Raw genomic sequence first — 19415 nt, 5'->3', positions numbered from 1 at the left:
CACAAGAATAGATTACTGTACTAGCTTCTTCTCCTCCCTCCAACCTATACCTTATCTCAAATTTAGATCTCCCTAAGTACCTACCACAGTTTGTACTTCATAAATATTTGATGTATTTGTGTGTTATGTTGCATAATCTTTCTCTTAAAAAAATGTTTTGTTGGTACTTTCTATTTCTATGTCATTATCACTTCCCATCCTAACCCACAGATCAAACCCTCCATTATGATAAGCAAAAACATTTGACACAGAAATCTTATCTCAGAATATATACCATTTTCTGTCCTAGAAATCTTCCACCTCTATTATGAGAAGATGGGTATAAGAAAAGAGTAGGTTAATAAATACCAGTGCCAACAGAGATTCTCCTTCCTAGAAAGCACTGAAGAAAATTTCCAGTGGAAGTCTTGCCAATGAGCACAGAATACTCTCAGATCAGATCAATACCAACAAAACTGGAACTATCCCAACTTTGAGCCACTCAACAGGCTCCTAAGCCAAATGGGGGGAAGCTAAGTCTTTTGATGCATGTTTCACCTCTCCCTACTTTTTGTACAATGGAAAATCTCTTCTCTTTAGTCTTGTCTTTTTCTCTCCTTGCTTCTTGCTCCCACAATCTTCTTTAGTCCTCAAGGTCAGGGAAAATCTATCTGGGGGAAGGGAGAGTTGAGAGGTTGCTGGGAAAACTGCCCAATTCTGCAGGCATCTACGTCCTCTTCCCAATCTCTTTGGCAATGCCTGCAGGAAGGCTGGCCAAGACAGATGCCTTTTATTTTTACATCCCAGACAGTCATTTCTATATCTGTGGCCTACCCTCAGAAATTGAACTCCCTTTCGAAATAAGGAAAGATAGTTAAGTAACTGACTGATAAAATGACCCCATCTGACAACGTATGCAATGTTCTGCACTCAGTCTTCCATCTCTCTGCCAAAAGGAGCAAGGTAGGTTTCATTATTTGTTCTCTGGAACCATTATTAGTTTTCCGTTTATTCCTCCACACCATTTTCATTTACATTGTTTTAGTCGCTGCATATATTATTAGAACATCTTCTTGTGAGTTTTTTTCACACCCTTTGTTCTATGTTTTTTGTGTTCTAGTTTTTTTTCTCCAAGTTCATTAAGATAATCTCTCGTCTCTTCCAGATTGTATGATTTTGTGATTAAATCTATAAACATAAAAATTATCAATAGTTAGCTTTTACGGTCAAAGCCTTTACAATTAGCGTACTTGTGGTTGAAATGTCAGGGCTCTTGTTTTGAACAACTTCAAATCAGTAGCAAGAGATTTGATTCTTTTTTAAACGATGCTATTTTCAGGCTTTGAAGTCTTGGTTCACTGCATTTTGGATTGCTCATAGAATGAATGAACTTTATATTACAACAGAGACCAGTTCAGTACAAACTGCAGATGTCCTTAACATCTAAATATGGAAAATAGTTTCACATCCTTTCCTTGCAATTGTCCCACGCCACCTAGTGTCCATGGAATTGTGCTTAACACTAAACATTTAGAATGGTGTAGTGGGGAAATAAGACTGGATTTGGAGTCTGCCTCCCTTACCAGCTGAATGACTTCACTTTAATCTCCCTGGGTCTCAGTTCCCTCATGTGTAAAAAGAGAGGTAATCCCAGAGAGAAGGCACTAGCAGGGCAGGGGAAGGAGTCTTGCAGAAGTTCAGAATTGAGCCGAGTCTAGAAGAAAGTCAGAGTAGCCAAGAGGATATATAAATATAAATTATTATACAAGATGATTTTTAGTAATAAAATAATCTCAAAGAGCAATACAAGGGTACTTCAGTGTATGATCCCTCCTTTAGAGCAGATCACAACCCAACCAGACCTTATCCTCTGCTATCATTCCTGTATATGGACTCTCACAGAGATTCAAGGGTTGTGCTGTATATCTTCCTGTAAGTCATGCTACATTCCAGGTGTGCCATATTAGCACTCATTCTTTTTATCTGTTATCCCTCATTTTCCCTACATGACTATCCTGCTTTGTTTTCCAATCATATATTTTTCTGTACAATGTCCCTCATACAACTGCTTGTGCCTAGGTCATCATTGAAATAGGCTACAACCTATTTACATGTACTACATATCTCTTTTTCTTTTGGGTCAACTATAACTTCAATTCTTCAAAGACTACTGTGTTAGAAGATTTTTAAACTATACAGTATATCTGGGAGAACATTTATGTTAAAATAAATAAAATATAAAAATATTATTTATATTCATGTATAAAATATGAATTTTAATGCCAGAGAGCACCTTGGGATCATTAAGAGCTCTGCACAATTTCTTAAATACCTCTTCTGTCCATTTCATTTCTGGGCCCAATTCATTGTACATATGCTATGTCTGATACCAGACAGGTATATTTGTACACTAATTCAAGGGAATGATTATGCAACTACACATCAAAGACTAGACAACAGTTATTTTTCTTCCATTTGTTTTTGAGGTTTTTCCCTCCCATATATTAGATGTCTTGAGTAATCATAGGTCTCATTCAGGAGACCCTGTAATGTTCTATGGTTTAATGCAATTAGTACAATATCATCAGTAGACAGGGGCACCAGGAGAACTTCATAATTTATAGGGAGTCAGAGGGAGTCAGAGTCAGTAAAGATTTATTAAGTGCCTACTATGTGGAAAACACTGTGCTAAACACTAGGGATACAAAGAAAGGCAAAAGATAATCCCTTCCCTCAAGGAATTCACCACCTAATGCTGAAATACAGGAGGAAGGGGACAGGGGAGAAGGGGACAGGAATATGAAGAAGTCAGGTTGTCAGGGTGGAAAATGTTGATTTCATCTTACAGAATGATGAGTTTCTGTAGATGTTGAAGTCCAGGAAAGTAACTGAGTAGAAAATGACAAAAATTCCCTGGGAGAGATCCTTTAATAAAGAAGAATCAGGAAAGAACTCCCAGATGTCCACTTCCCACTCTCTCCAACAAGAGAGAAGGAGGGGCCCCAGGGGCAGTGGGTGCTGAGGATATGTGGGTTTCCACGTAGATTTCATCTTGTAGAATGATAAGTTTCTGCAGATGTGGAAGTACAGGAAAATAGATAAGTGGAAAATGATGGAAACTCTTCTTGCATCTGTCCCCTGTTTAAGAAATGTTCCATGGCAGTGGTAAACCATTGGTGAGCACATTTCTTGGTTATATTCTATGCTAATGATCTATGAGCTTTGTATTTGTCTAGAAATCTTACTTTACCTTCATATCTGCAAGAGATACTCCTTGTTGGAGATAGAATTTGATTCAGTTGAATTAAGTCCTTGTTTGTTTTGCAGTTTGAAAACAATATATACAGCAGAAACTAACATTTTTGCATCTTTTGGCATCTTTCAGGCAGTAAGATGTGGAGAGAGGGAAGGGAAATGTGGATGAATATAAAATATAAAAATCACTTATGGAAACAGTTTGCTCCTTTCTATTATTATCATCAAAGTTATGCTCGATCCTCACCATTTCCTTCAAAAGTTTAACCCATGTGACCCATGTTGCCACAACAGAAAGGTCAATAAATCCCAGAAACTGCCTTACTTACTAATGGATTTATCCCTTTTCCCACCCAAGAAGCATGGCACACAAGAATGACACCTGTTTAGAAATCAAACTCATTTATAAAACACCTAAAAAGAGAATGGAGGAAAATTATAAATATCATTTTTTTGAAAAGTGAAAAGTATTAGAGATAACAAATCTGCCAAAAGTTTGGTGTCAGATCCAACTGATTTTGATCATCCCATATTCATAGATGAAACACATAAAAAGATAACACATTGGTCACTATTTTTTATAATTCTCTAGGCAACTAAGTGGCACAGAAAATAGAATGCTGAACCTGGAATTAGGAAGATCTGATTTTGAATTCTGCCTCAGACACTCACTAGCTGTGTTACCCTGGGCAAGTCACTTAACCCTTCTCACCCTTCATTACCTCACCTGCAAAATGGAAATAATAATAGTACTTCTTTACAGGGCTGTTGTGAGGATGCAATGAGATAATATTTGTAAAGTACTTTCCAAATTGTAAAGAGCTATGTAAATGCTAGGTGTTACATGTTGTTATAATTTATGTAGAAGAAGCACTACATTTTTCCTCTAACATCTCAATACTCAGTGTGTTTATGAGAGAAAAAAAATTGACTCATAAGAAGACAGGAAGAACAGTTGGGTCACAAAGATTGACAGAGAAAACATACTAGAGGTCACAAAATTTTGAAAGCATTGAGTGGTTATTTATAATATAACATAGAGGGGAAAATAAAAAATATCTTTAAAACTGTAGACAATATTACTACCAAAAAAGGCAATTGAGAGGACATCAATAACTACCGTGCCATGTTCTTCCTTTCTCATCGTTGTAAAAATCATTGTAAATCTACTCACTCATTTACTATAATCCTAAAGAAAAAGTAATCAAATAGAAAATATACAATAATATTGTCATTAGATCCTAAATGCCCAAAATTCCTACTTCCAAAAGCCAAGTCCCTTATTTACTCAACCTAGAGATGGCAAATATTTTGTCCCTGTCCATCCCCTGGGTAGAATCGGAACCAAGGTAAATTTAAACAGGGATATAGCAACTAGGCAGCTTTCCAGTACTTCTTGAGCTAAATTTTCAGGTCAATTCAATCAGTGAATCAATAAACAACTATCTTCCAGGAACTATGTCAAGAGCAAAGGATATAAAGAAAGGTGAAAGGCAGTCCTTGCTCTCTAAAGAAAAATAAAAGACAACCTTTGCTCTCAAGGATCTCAGTCTAATGTTGGAGAAAACACAAACAGCTATGTACAAACAAGCTACATACAGGATAAAACTAAAATAATCTACAGAAGGAAGGAGCTAGAATAAAAATTTATGGAATGATTTACAAACAAATCCATATTTATGCATATGTGAGGCACTGGGGAACACAAACTAAAAATAAAACTGGTCCTATCCTCCAGGAGCTTCTATGGGGTAGGGAATAATATAACACGCACAGATAAGTAAATAGATATATCAGTAACAGATCATCAGAGAAGTAAATAGCTATTTTCAATAAGGAGAGAGTGCTAAGAACATAAAAAGTGTGAGATGGAGAGGACAAGGAAAGACTAGGGATTATAATAGGTAGAAGTGAGAAAGAAGTGGGTCCCAGAAGGGACAACTTGTATAAATCAGGAAGATGGGATATGAATTTTTTTAATCTACCAGGCCAGTTTGATTGAATCATATTGTATAGAAGAGAATAGTGTGAGATAAGTATTGAAAGAAAGATGAGAGTGAGATTTTAAAGGGACTTAATGACTCCTGTTCTGAACATATTTAGTTTCAGAAGCCTATAGGACATCCATTTCAAGATATCCAAAAGGCAATTGGTGATGTAAAACTGGAGTTTAAGTGAGAGACTAGGGTTAAATATACAAATCTGGGAATTATTGAATAAATATGATAATTGAATCCATGAGAGCTGATGAGATCACCAAGTGCGATGGTGTAGTGGGAGAAGAGGGCCCATGACAAAGCCTTGGGCGACACCCACAGTCAAGGGACATAACATAGATGAAGAGCCAGAAAAGTAGACTGACAAGACATCAAGTAGGTAGGAGAAATATCAGAAGATAGCAGTGTCATAAACCTAGATGAGGAAATACTCAAAAACTGAGGGTAATTGACAGTATCAATAGCTGCAGAGAGATTCAATGGAAAAAGAGGAAGATAGGATGAAGAAAACCCATTTCTGTTCACTGAAAAGAAATAAATTTAAAAAAAAAAAGTGCTGTACTCAAAAAGTGGTTGCAGAGAGGTCAAGAAGATTGCAAAATGCTATTAGATTTGGCAATTAAGGGATTATTGGTAACTTTGGAGAGGACAATCTCTAAAAAGGGAGGTAGCTAGATTGCAATAATCCAAAAAATGCATGGTAAATATCTAGCATAAGGGATTGTATATAGGGGATACTCAAAGGAAACACCAACATGGTCTTTTCCTTTACTGCTTCTGGATTTAAGAGATTCTTAGTTTTTCAGGAATATAGGAGCACATATTTTTTCTATTATCTTGGATGTATAAGATTTGATTATCAATTTCTCATAAAACCAGAAGAATTCTTTAAAATCCTTCCCTGTTTTTTCTGTTTATGTCAATACTTTAAGCAAACTCACAAAAGAAGGAAATGTAAAGCAGTCCATTCAGCAATAGCTTCCTCACTGCTCTTAAATGTCCTGATGTTTTTTGCCATTACAACATTATAACATGCAACACATACCAACTCAGAAAGACTCACTAAAAATATACTTGTAAACTCATAGTAGAAACATGCGTAGGAAATGTATCCTATTAGTCTTAATATGAGTATGTCTCCTTAGTGAAATAATCATGAATTACACTAATGCTAACACTCTATTAATAGAATACTTCCATCAAGTATACTCAAGAGGAAGATAACTATTGTGTCATAATGCAAAGAAGACTTTGTAATCAGAAGACATAGTTAGCAGTCACAGTCTCCAAGTTGGAAGAGAGACTTTAGACTTCATTAAACCCACCCTGTACATGAACAAGAATGCAATCTATGTCATGCCCAGCAAGTGATCATCCAGACTTTGCCAGAAGACTTCTAGTGAGGAGTAACTTACAGCCCTGTGAAGCAGCCCATTCTATGTTGGGATAACCTCTTTTTTACCTCACAATCCGTCCTTCTGAAATTTTCACCTATTGTTTCAGTTCTCTGGAATGAAGCAAATAATTTTTATGCCACTAATTCTTGATATCTGACAACTTCAAATACTTGACAACTATTATTTCCCCTTAAGTTTCCTTTTCATCCCCAATTCCTTCAAGTGGTCCTCAAATAACAGGTTCTCAAGACCTCTTACATCCTGGTCATCCTCTAACTTACCAGTGATCTTTCTAAAAGATGGTTTGAGAAATGAGCAAAATGATATAGATGTGTTATGAGCAGGGCACATTACAGTGGGTCAGGTAACTATTCCTCTCTTAATGAAGCCTGAGATTGTGCTAACTTTTTATGACAGTCTTATTACACCATTAACTCATATTGAGCTTGCAGAATCCCCCAGAATGTTTTTCCCCCACACAAATTGCTATCTAACTGCACTTTTCCCATCTTGCACTTGGGAAGTTGAGTTTTGTAACCTAGGTATGTGGTTTTACATGCATCCCTATCGTCTAAATTGTTGGATTTGACCCAATGTTTAGTCTAGTTACATCTTTATAAATTAGAACTCTGTCATCCATTATATTCACTATTCCTCTTAGTTTTTTATTTTTATTTTAATATATTTTATTTAATGGAATACTTCCCAATTACATGTAAAAAAAATCATCTATTGGCTCAGCCTGGGGAATTTTTCTTAGGCAGATGATTTATGGCTTGTTTAGTTTCTTTTTCTAAAATTAGATCATTCAAATACTCCCATTTCCTCTTTTGTTAATCTGAGCAATTTATGTTTTTGTAAATATTCATCCATTTCACTTAGATTATGAGTTTTAATGGCATATCATTAGGCAAAAGACCCCCTGATAGTTGTTTTAAATTCATCTTCATTGGTGGTCATTCACCTTTTCATTTTTGACACTGGTAATTTGATGTTCCTCTCTCTTTTTTAAAATAAAATTAACCAAGGGCTTATCTCTTTTATTGATTTTTTTTCTCATAAAACCAGTTCCTAATTTTATTTATTAGTTCAATGTGTTTTTTTATTTTCAATTTTATTATCTACTTTGATTTTTCAGGATTTCCATTTTAATGTTTAATTGAAAATTTTTAATTTAATAGACTCTTTCTTTGATCATAGCTTTCAGGTAGTCTAATGATTTTTAAATGATCTCTCTTCAATCTATTTTCCAGGCCAGTTGTTTTTCTGATGAGATATTTCATATTTTCAATTTTTTTTATTCTTTTGACTTTGATTCCTTCTTCGTATCTCAGAAATCATTAGTTTCCACTTACCCAATTCTAATTTTTAAGGAATTATTTTCTTCAGTGAGCTTTTGTACCTCTTTTTACATTTAACCAATTCTGTCTTTTTAAAGTATTATTTTCTTGTATTGTTTTGTTTTGTTTTTGCCTCTTTTACCAAGCTGTGACTTGTCTTGTCATAAATTTTCCTTGTTCTCATTTCTTTACCCAATTTTTTCTCTACTATTTTTATTTTGAAATTCATTTTTTAAGCTCTTCCAGGGATATTCTTGTTGTGCTTGTAACTCTTTTGACATCACTGCCTTCTGAGTTTGTTTCTTGATCTTCTTTGTCACCATAGTAACTTTTTATAGTTGGGTCCTTTTTGTTGTTGTTTTGCTTATTCATTTTTCCAACCTATTTCTTAACTTTGAAGTTTATGTCAATGTTGAGCTCTCTTCCCAGTGGGAGTTGGGGGTGGGGGAGAGATTGTCCCATGCTTCAGGTTTTTTTGCACTGCTGTTTTCAGAGTTAGTTCTTGGGGACTGGAAGGTTTTAGGGCCCCAGATCCTCGGGACTGCAATCAATAATGCTTCTTATGGTCCCTTTTCCGTTGGGACCAAAAGTGATACTATTATTCTTCAATGCCTGTGCTCCCTCTTGACCAAACATGTTCTTCTCCATCTTTGAACTGTGACCCAGAAGTGGGTTTAGGCAATGATGTTGCCAAACAACATCTAGTTCTGCATCTCCTATAATGTCTTTCTGACCAATTGCTAAGTCTCCTTATCATCTCTGGTTATCATCTTATCATATCAGCTCCTGAAGGTGCTGCTGCTCCTCTCACCACCACTTAGTCCCACTACTTCTGCTTCATTCACATGGACTCCAGCCCAGCCTTGATCCCCATGTCACATATCTCTCCTTCCAACCTCCTAAGTTGTCTTGGTCTGGAAGAACGTCTCACCCTGACCTTATGTTGACTCTACCATGCTAGAATTTGATGCAGTGACATTTTGAAATTGTCTGCAAGGGAATATTAGGAGAACTCAGTTGAGTATTTCCTGTACTCTGTCATCTTTATCTCCACCCTCTAGAAATCTCTACTCCTCTTAGTTCTGTGCTATATAAATATTTAATAAACATTCCACCTGTATCTTAACCCAAGTCATAGATAGAATCTTTACCCCACAGAACCTAGTACATGTTCCTGTGACAATCCACCTCTTTCTACTTGGGCATTTACCTATTAATGATAACTCTTTGAGTTTTCTCTACACTTGTTTCCCCTTCTGTAAAATGGGGACAATAATATTTATACTTCTCACATAAAAAGTTTGTAAAAACAAAAACACCATAGAACCTTCTATAAACGTTTACTCTTCCTTCTGAAAAGTTATAAAGCTGCATTTGATAACTATGACAACTGCTGCCATAATACAATTATGAGAACATTAATTTTGGTTAAATTCTTAAAATTATAAAAATATTTTCTATTGGTTTGACATTTTAAAAATTGCATAATTTTGTTGGGTGACTGCTGGCTAGCTTATTTTTTTCCTTCAGGTTATATTGACTACAATACTAAGGGAGAGTTGAACAGCCAAAATCCAGTTAAGGAGTACTAAAAAGGCCCTGTAGAGAAAATATATTGGTTTTGGAACTGCATATTCTACCTTGTCCAAAAAAAAAAAATCTGACAACATTTTGTACTTGCATGAAACTGCTACAAAATCAACTATATGTTTTATAGAACAGATTGTAATTTAGTTCAAATATAGCATATCTTTTTTCGTCTTTTTTAGTGGGGAAGGAAGACAGACTTGTGAACTTTATTGGTATGGGGAACTTCTGATTAGAAAACTCCCTGAACCAATGTAGATCAATACCTGCTCTACAATTTTCAGTTATATAGAACTGTTTGCATCACTGAGTGATTAAATGATTTGCCCAGAGTCATCTTAGTCAATGTGTGTCAGAGCTCCACCAAGTGAATGAATTTCAATAAGATTGAGGGGCTTTTATTCCTCTCTCTGTTGTCTGCCATCATTTCATAGCCTGGAATGTAGTTCTGACGATTAAGAATTTAGCATTGTCCTCTCAGACACTATTCTTGCTTCATAGGCAAGTATCACAAGATAAATGGTAGCAAACAGCTACATAAACTAACCAGATAGGTTTCAATTTTTTTCAGGCACAGATAATTGAGAGGGTATGTGTTTGTAAAAAATCCAGATGATTGTCCTTTTTTTTGATTTAAAAAAGACTATAAAATAATATTTTAAGTAAAATTCATGGTTTTTACAGAAACATATGCTTAGAAAGAAATTACCTTATAATAAGCCTATTATCAGTCTTGCTCAATTTAACTTTTACCTTCTCTCATCTATGATCCTTTGGCTTATGAGAAACCCACTTGCTTAATAACATTACTGTTATCAATTGTTCGCTTCTAGCTATTTGAAGTGGGACCTATAATAAGGCACCCTTACTACCCATATGGCTCCCTTCAGAACAATTCAACAAGCATTTTTTAAATATCAACACTGTCAGACACTGCAAGGCACTGGGAACACAAAGACAAAAAGGAAACAATTCCTTTCCTTAATAAGCTAACATTTACCACAAAAACATGTAATGAAATAAATACAAAATATTTCTTCAAATAAATACAAAGTAATTTCAGTGAGAGCAGCTGTTTTAGTACAGGTGCATACAGGTCTCAAGTGCAGGGTCAAGGTCTGAAGAGACTGAGCTAATGAGTAATAATTTTTTTTTAATTCTAGTACTAAATTCGAATATTCAGGAAAGATATAAATTAACAAATATACCTCTCCAGGTTCCCATGGGGACACATGAAAGTAGATCACTACCACAGTCTTCATGGGAATTAAAAGTCCTCAAATCAGAAGTTTTTAACTCCAAAATGCACCTTAATGCATTTAGCCAACCTCTCTTCCAGGGCTTCCCACTGCCCAGGGCAATGCATGCCTATGTAACCTGTTTAGCTTCTTAGGGCCCAAGGTCTGGGCAAAACAAATACTTCCTAAGACAGGAGCACTAATAACTTTGGAAAGTGGAAGAAAATACTCCTTGAAAGAAGTGGCCCTTGAGATGATCCTTGCAGAAAATAGGAGGTTTCATAAGTCAAGGAAAAGAGGAGCAATAATAGACCTTTGAAAAACATGCAGAAATAAACTGATCACACAATGGGATTCAGGATATAGCATTCTGTCGCTAAAATGACAACACATTCTTGATTTGGAATTAAAGGTATAAAGACAAAATGGAAAACAGTCCCTACCTCAAAAAGCTTACATTCTCCATGGGTGGGGGTACAGGTGGGATACCAGATGTAAAGACATGCATTTTTGTTATCATTTGCAGAAAAGGGGAAATACTAAGAGCTATGAGGATTATCAAAGTCTTCCCACAGAAGGTGGCACATGGGCTCTCCTTTGAAAGAATGTAGGAATTCTAAGAAACAGAGGTAAGGAGTGAGTGCATTCCAGACAGGGAGGACAACTTATACAAAGATAGGGAGATGGTGGATGGATGGCTCTACTCAAAAAATAGAAAATAGTCTAGTTTGGCTGGAGTGAAGAGTAAATGAAGGAAAATAATATAAAATAAGTCTATAACAATGAGCTAAAGTCAGAATGGAAAGGGTCTTTAATGCCAAGCTGAGGAGTATGTATTTTAATGTTGTAGGAAAGAGGAAGCCATTGGTGAATCTTGTGAGAAGAATGGCATACGTAGGCCTGTACTTTAAAACACTATAGGAAGTGTGGAAGATGTGTGAAGGATGGTTAGAGAAGGGGAAGAGTGAAGCCCAGGATTGCAATTAGGAAGCTATTGCAACAGTACAGACCTAAACCGTAACAATGACAAAGAAAAGGATGAATGCAAGAATTCTCCCACTTCCCTGAATGCCCCTACAGTAGAAGACTTACCACCTGGTCCTTAAAGCTCTGGAATTTAGGGTTACGTGGTTAGAACATGATGAACATTTTCCAATTTGGTTTGGGAATGCCAGCAAAGCCTCCTATAATCACTATTACTCCAATTTTCATTACTCTCCACACAACATTCCTAGAATCCTGCCAACTTCCTGTTATTGCAGAGCTGTTCACATCACTAGATTTACCAGGTTATAGTGTGACAAATACACAACATACACTACTGAGAAATAGAGAAGAGGAAGGGTACTATGAAGAAGATGGTTTTTCTCTGATAAATATTAGGTACATCTAACTAGAAGTCTATGAATTCTAGTTGAAAATAAGAAATAGCACTAAAACTTAGATGCCAGCTAAAGGACTCCTCTCTTTTACCCACCTATTTCTTTGGATTGTTTTGAGCTAAAAACCTCTCATTTTTCAAATAAGGAAACTAAAACTCAGAAAAGCTCAATGACTTTGTCTATGGTCACAAGCTAGTAAATAAGAAAGCTGGAATTATATTTAGGTTCTTCCATTTCAAAGCCCAGTGTTCTTTCCAATGGACTTCAATTAGTCAAACAATGAAAGAAGAAGCATTTATTGAGCACTTTCTGTATGGGAGTTCAAGGTGATGGTAGTGGTTTGAATTTCCTGGTACCTGTTTTCTTATCTCTTCCTCAGAGTTCCCTGTGGCTTCAGCTAAACTCATTCATCCACTCTATTGGAGAGTCTGTCACAAATATTACCTTCAAGTTCCTAAAAGTGCTATAACCATATGTAAAAATTATCCTGAAAATTTCCAGTAAGGCACTTTGATACAAAAGACTCCCTATGTCTTCTGCTGCACAGGTTCACTATCTACTTAAAGAATGGAGTTTTTAACTTTTGGTGGGTAATGAACCCCTTTGCCTATGGACCCATTCTCCAAATGATTCTTATCATCTACATTCATAATTGAAGGAAAAGCTAATTTTCTATTAGAAGTTAATGAAAAGAAAAATATAATATTATTCCCATCCAAATTCATGGACTCCCTAAAAACTACCCAAAAATACCTTGGGGGCCAAGGTCCTCTGGTTAAGAACTCATACTCAAGGATTTTTTTTCTATATTCAAACCTTAATTACTTGGTTTCTTTGTCCTCTCTCATATTCTTCATTTGTGATCTTGTCCAATAATCATATGCTGTCTTTTGCTTAGAATGTCAAATCTACTGGACTGTGAAGAATCTGGAGTGATAAGCTGTATGCACATGGGTAAGGCAAAAGTTCCTGGCTTTGTCAACTATCCTGTGTGATTTTCTGCATATTACGCCTAAAATACCATGTAAGTCTGGATTTTGCAATTCCAGTTTGTTTTCCATTCAGTCTGACTAGGATATCTATTCAATAATAATTCTATAAACATACACATACACAGTCTATTAAGGCAACTCTCTCCTCTTGTGGGTCCCCTTTCTCTCTTTTATTTGTTTTTTGCTTGCTTTTGTTTTTGTCTTTATTTTATTTGTTTTTTTAGCTTTCAACATTCATTTCTATAAGATTTTAAGTTTTAAATTTTCTCCCTCTCCCTCCACTCCCTCCTCCCCAACACGGCATGCAATTTGATATAGGCTATACATGTACAAAAATATTACACATATTTCCACATTAATCATGTCATAAAGAAGAATTAGAACCAAAGGGGGGAAATACCACGAAAAAAAGAAATGAAAAAAGGCGAGAAAATAATATGCTTCAATCTACATTCAGACTCCATAGTGCTTTCTTTTAATTTGGATAGCATTTTCCATCATGAGTCGTGGAATTGTCTTAAAACCTTGCATTGCTGAAAAGAGTTAAGTCTGTCAAATCAAAGTTAAGTCATCACACAATGTTGCTGTTACTGTGTACAATGTTCCCCTGGTTCTGCTCACTTCACTCAGCGTCAGCTTGTGTAAGTCTTTCCAAGTTTTTCTGAGGTCCACATGCACATCATTTCTTATTGCATAATAGTATTCCATTACATTCATATACCACAACTTGTTCAGCCATTTTCCATCTGATGGGCATCCCCTCAATTCTAATTCTTGGCCACACAAAAAGAGCTGCTATAAATATTTTTTACATGTAGGTCCCTTTCCCATTTTTATGATCTCTTGGGGATACAGACCTAGAAGTGGTATTGCTGGATCAAAGGGTATGCACATTTTTATAGCCCTTTGGCCATAGTTCCAAATTGCTCTCCAGAACAGTTGGATCAATTCGCAATTCTACCAATAATGCATTAGTGTTACAATTTTCCCACTTCTCCAACATTTATTATTTTCCTGTTTTGTCATGTTAGCCATTCTGATAAGTATGGTGTGGTACCTCAGAGTTGTTTTGATTTGCATTTCTCTAATCAATAATTATTTAGAGCAATTTTTCATATAATTATAGATAGCTTCAATTTCTTCATCTGAAAACTGACTATTTATATCCTTTGGTGGGTCCCCTTTCTGTAGGGAGCTACATGGTATTAAAGAAATAACAAAATAAATTTGAAACTGCAGAAGTAAAACTCCCTAGAGAGAAAAGAAATGAGAATGCTAAGAAGTCAATTAACCCTCCTCTCAGGTGCAATCCACTTTCCCTATGGACATCTACAGTGTTCCCACCAATCTAGTCAGGAAAGGCATCTACAAAAGTAAAGAACCCCGGGATACCTGCTTCATCCACCTGACCCATAATACTGATCTTATTATTTATTCCTTCTAATTTACATCCTATGAAATGCCAGATCATCTGTGACTGGACTCCCAGCACAAATTTCCTTCCTGGTCCCAGACAGAACTATGCTGGTAAATGTTTACCAATCACTCTCTCTAAAAAAGTAAAATGTGCAAATTTAATTTAATCTACATTATTGACCTCTTCTCCATCACTCTGTTAAGTCTAGACTCTAGACAATCAACTGATTTATAGTTTGCCAAGTTTTGAGGAATACATGCTCATGCTGAAAATTTAATAATCAGCTTGTGCAAGCTGTAGAGCTGGTTCCAGGAAACCACTGCTCCCATATTGCACTTTGAAACTGTGCTCACTACATACAACTAACCTCCAAACTAGGTACCTGTTCCCATGTATTCGATAACCAACACATTATCCTGAGTCAAATTCTCCTATGCTTCTAATATTCACTTTTGTTTCTGTCAGGATCAATAGCCCTGGACATACACTGAAACTCTTTTCATTCCATTCAGCTCTGTTGTCTCATTTTTTCTTACTATCTCTTATTTCCATTTTATTTTCTATTCTATTTTCCATTTTCATATTTGTTTGCACATTTTCTTCCTCATTTGATTATGACCTTCTTGAAAGAAGGGATTGTCTTTTGCTTTACTTTGAATTACCAGTGCTTTATATCTTCAGATGCTTAATAAATTTTTTGTTAACTGACTTCCTTTTTATTTTTAAAATAAAATTGCAACAAGGTTTATTGTCTACTGAGTGCAAGACAGTGTGCTATATACTGTCTATGTGAATTTTTTTTTAAAAGTGTTACCTGCCATCAAAGAACTCACATTCTACTGGGAAGAAACAATTCATATAAAAATGAAAATACAAAGATAGATAGATGATAGATAGATGGATGGATGGATGGATGGATGGATGGATGGATGGATGGATGGATGGATGGATGGATATAGATAGATAGATAGATAGATAGATAGATAGATAGATAGATAGATAGATAGATAGATAGATAAACAGACAGATGTAACATATACATAGTAAATGCAATGGAACAGGGCTTGGGCATGCCCAGGACCAGCCCCTCAGGGCACCTCCATTTTAGGATATCATGCCCTCACTACACAAATAAATACAAAACAAAGTAATTTCATGGAGTAACTAAAAGTGAGTGGATCTAAAAAGGTCTCAGATACCAGATAGCACTTGAGCTGAACCTTAAAGGGAGCTAGGGAAGCCAAGAGGCAGAGGTGAAGAAGGGAGCATTCCAAGTATTGGGGAAGGCCAATTCTAAGTTGCAGGTTCAGGAGATGATGTGTTGTATATGAGAATAACTCAATAGATTGCTTTGGCTGGAACAGTGAGGTGAAGTGGCATGAAATGAACTTGAAATATAGGCTGGAGCTGTATTGTAAAGAACATAAGTGCCAAAGGAGTATGTATTGTATGCTTGAGGCAAGAAGGAGCAACTGAAACTTCTTGACCAAGGGAGTAACATGGTTGGACTCTTGGACAGGTGGACATTTCCTGCCCTTTTTCATCAGTCCTCTTTTTGTTTTCATTTCCCCCCACTCCCTAATATATCTACATTTTACAATTTGCTTCTGTCCATTGATATCTAGCTTAACATAAAGTCACTTCTATAATGAAGGTATCAATGTATGTATGAGTTTTTTAGTCAAAATTTAAGGAATTATAATCATGAGGTATTTATCATGATAAATTTCATGGTAAGATTTTTTTTGGTTGAAGGAGAGAACCAGAAATATTATATACATATCCTCTTGTGGTCAGTACTTGTCACTGTGGCTTATGCCATGTCAAGTGGTACTGTTTGTTTTGTTTTATTTTTCATATCCAAGGCAGAAACAAATTGTATTAACTATAAATTATAATTAATAAGGTTTCAGCACTTTTCAAATGATGCTCTCTTGACTTTTGTGGTTTATAAAGTAAGCAATTATTCACAGTATGGTGGAGGGAAAGTACTGGCTCTGTAATCAAAAGATACAGATTCAAGTGGCAGTCTGCCACTTACTCATGGGGTGACCTTGGTCAAGTCTCTTAACCTCTCTGAGACTTAATCAATCTCTTCAACTACTAAATGAAAGGATTGGACTATATGACCTCTAAGGTCTCTTCCAGTTTGTAAGATGTTATACTTAACTATTTTTTGACAATTGAGAATTTCTATCCTATAAATGATTTCAAAATTGTATCATCTTCAATCTCATTTCAACCTCCTATTTATATTTAAATCTTTATAGGACTTCTTTCAATCCTGTACCATGTCTTGGTAGGAATAGTTAAGGAAAAGTGAAATTGACCACACTAAATTGGTCTTGTCTGTCCATTCCCCTTTCAGCTGAATCTCATATGTGATAATGGATAGGACTGTGGCAAAAGGGCAAAGGGTAGTCAGAAAAATAAGTGGATATCATCATAGAGTACAGCTAATCTGTTCATTAAGAAGGAAATGCACAGTTTTGTTTACTAGAGGAGCTCTCTGTTAATGTGCCATCCAGCAGAAGATCATACCCTTTCCACCTTTAAATTTCTAATGAGATGAAAAAGTCTGCTTGATAACAGTGCTTAGTTGAGCAGATGCTCATTAACTGAAATCATTATAATCACAAGTCACAATATTATAGGAAAGGGTAGTGAACATAACAAGACAAAATGATGTACATGGTGACTACAAAAACGTACAAAAAGAACAACAAAATACAACTGAAAGCTGTGTGATTATAATGATCAAATTTGATGCCAGAGAAGAAATCAGAGAAATGCATCTCCTTCCTTTCAGTGAAGAGGTAGGCAACGATGGGTGTGGAAAGTCATTTAGGCTATGAGTTGCAATGGATGCATCAAGCAGTTTTGCTTAAATCTTTTACATATTATTTTTAACCTTTATAATAAAAGAAATCTTGCTGGGATAGTGGAGGAAAGAAGGATGTGTTCAGAAATGTGATTAAAAAACAAAAATCAACAATAAACATTTTTTAAAGTCATTATATCATGTTAAACTTTCAAAACATAGGAGGTGAAACTCAGAGGCATATAACTAGGTTACTCAATAATTTTGGTGAAAAAAAATGCCCAAATGTTTATCCACAAGCGTAGTCAATGTACATTGAAACTGGAATCTGTTTTATTTATATATGTACTATAAAGCAGTATGCATTCCATTCTCACACACTACCTTTCAAGTACAATCTATAAATATCACATATTCAGATTACACTGAGCTAGTACTAGAAACTTGCTCTATAATATGCTGTTATCTTATGAAAATGATTACCTAACAAAGTCTTATGTGAGTAATGTACTAGAATATTATTGTGAACCCTCTTTTCTGTAATCACTCAAATACTCCAAAGTTAGTCTGATCACAATCAAGAGAAATAGGTTTCAAGCTCACTGTCAACAGAAACCAGAATTATTCATAAAAATGATGTATTTTAAAAGTTAAGATAACACAGAGGAGGCAAGTACCCACAATGAAGGGAACACAGAATCTTATTGACCAGGACGTGCTGTCTCTTGGCATTGTTGGTTTCTATGGTGATTTCGAGTTCCAGGTACCTCCAACTGATGTAGCATGATGTGCAAAAGAAGCACAGCATATGTCAAGACAACCTAGGAGATGATTTGGGACACAGTTGTACAAGAGGTTTTTTAAAAAAAAGAAAAACCACTTTTTTTACTAAGTTAAATTTTCTGAGAGCTGTAACTATAAGCCAATTTTATCTTCTCCAGATAATATACCAATCAGTTTTTATTTTCATGGTGAATTCAGATATAAATTTTCTGCGTAATAGGCCTAATTTATTTGGAACATGCACCTGTAATAAAACTGGAGTTCTACTTAAATTACATACTGTGTGAACAAACATCCCAGCACTACCATAATAAGATGTAGCTTCATTTAAAGGATTTACAAATACATCATCATTAACCAGAGAAGCAACATGGTGAAGTAGCAGTCTACTGATTCAGACTCAGGAAGATTAATCATTGACTCTAGCTATGGAAACTCTCTGAGACTATAAGTTAAAGTTACAAATAAGTTGTTTCTCTATATTACATGAAATCATAAGTTGGGAGAGATATTTACCCATACTGAGCATATTTTTTAGACCTACAGTAATTGTACAGTAGTGATGCTATTATTCTGAGTCCAAAATCTAACTTCTTTTTTTATTTTATGTTATTTATTTTCAGTGTTCTACAATCACTTCCATATATCTTAGATTTTTTCCCTCCCTACCCCTCTTCCCCATTACCTCCCCACTCTCTCCCTGAGACAGCATACAGTTTTATATAGGTTCTGCACATACATTCCTATTAAATACATTTTCACCATAGTCATGTTACAAACAAGAATTATAATGAATGGGAAAAATCATAAAACAAACCAAAACATAATACAGAAGAAAATAATCTGCTTCATTCTGCGATTGAATTGCACAGTTCTTTCCCTGGATGTGGAAGGCATTTTGCCTTAAGATATCATTGGGAATTACTTAAGTCCTTGTATTGCAATGAAGTACTAAGTCTACCAGAAAAATTCCTTGCACTTTGTGGCTGTTGCTGTGCACAAAGTTCTCCTGCTTCTTATCCTTTCACTCAGTATCCGTTCATATAAGTCTTTCCAGGCCTCTCTGAAGTCTTCTGTTCATCATTTCTTATAGTACAATATTATTCCATTACATTCATATACCGTAATTTATTCAGCCATTCCCCAATTGATGGACATCCTCTTGATTTCCAGTTTTTGTCTACCACAAAGAGTGCTGCTATGAATATTTTTGTATATGTGGGACCC

At 35.5% G+C, this 19415-nt stretch overlaps 1 long non-coding RNA gene across 1 annotated transcript in view; it reads left to right on the top strand.

Moving 5' to 3' along the window:
- Positions 1-749: 749 nt before the first annotated feature.
- LOC140505372 (uncharacterized) overlaps positions 750-19415 on the top strand; it is a 44981-nt gene continuing 26315 nt past the window's right edge. The window contains exons 1-2 of the long non-coding RNA XR_011967472.1: positions 750-942; positions 13074-13199. This is a non-coding gene — a long non-coding RNA (uncharacterized lncRNA). The remainder of the gene's footprint in view (positions 943-13073; positions 13200-19415) is intronic.

The sequence above is a fragment of the Notamacropus eugenii genome, chromosome 5, assembly GCF_028372415.1.
Source record: "Notamacropus eugenii isolate mMacEug1 chromosome 5, mMacEug1.pri_v2, whole genome shotgun sequence".
In the NCBI taxonomy this organism is placed as follows: domain Eukaryota; kingdom Metazoa; phylum Chordata; class Mammalia; order Diprotodontia; family Macropodidae; genus Notamacropus; species Notamacropus eugenii.
The sequence above is the reverse complement of the archived record's forward strand: the minus strand, read 5'-3'. Positions and strand labels throughout refer to the sequence as shown.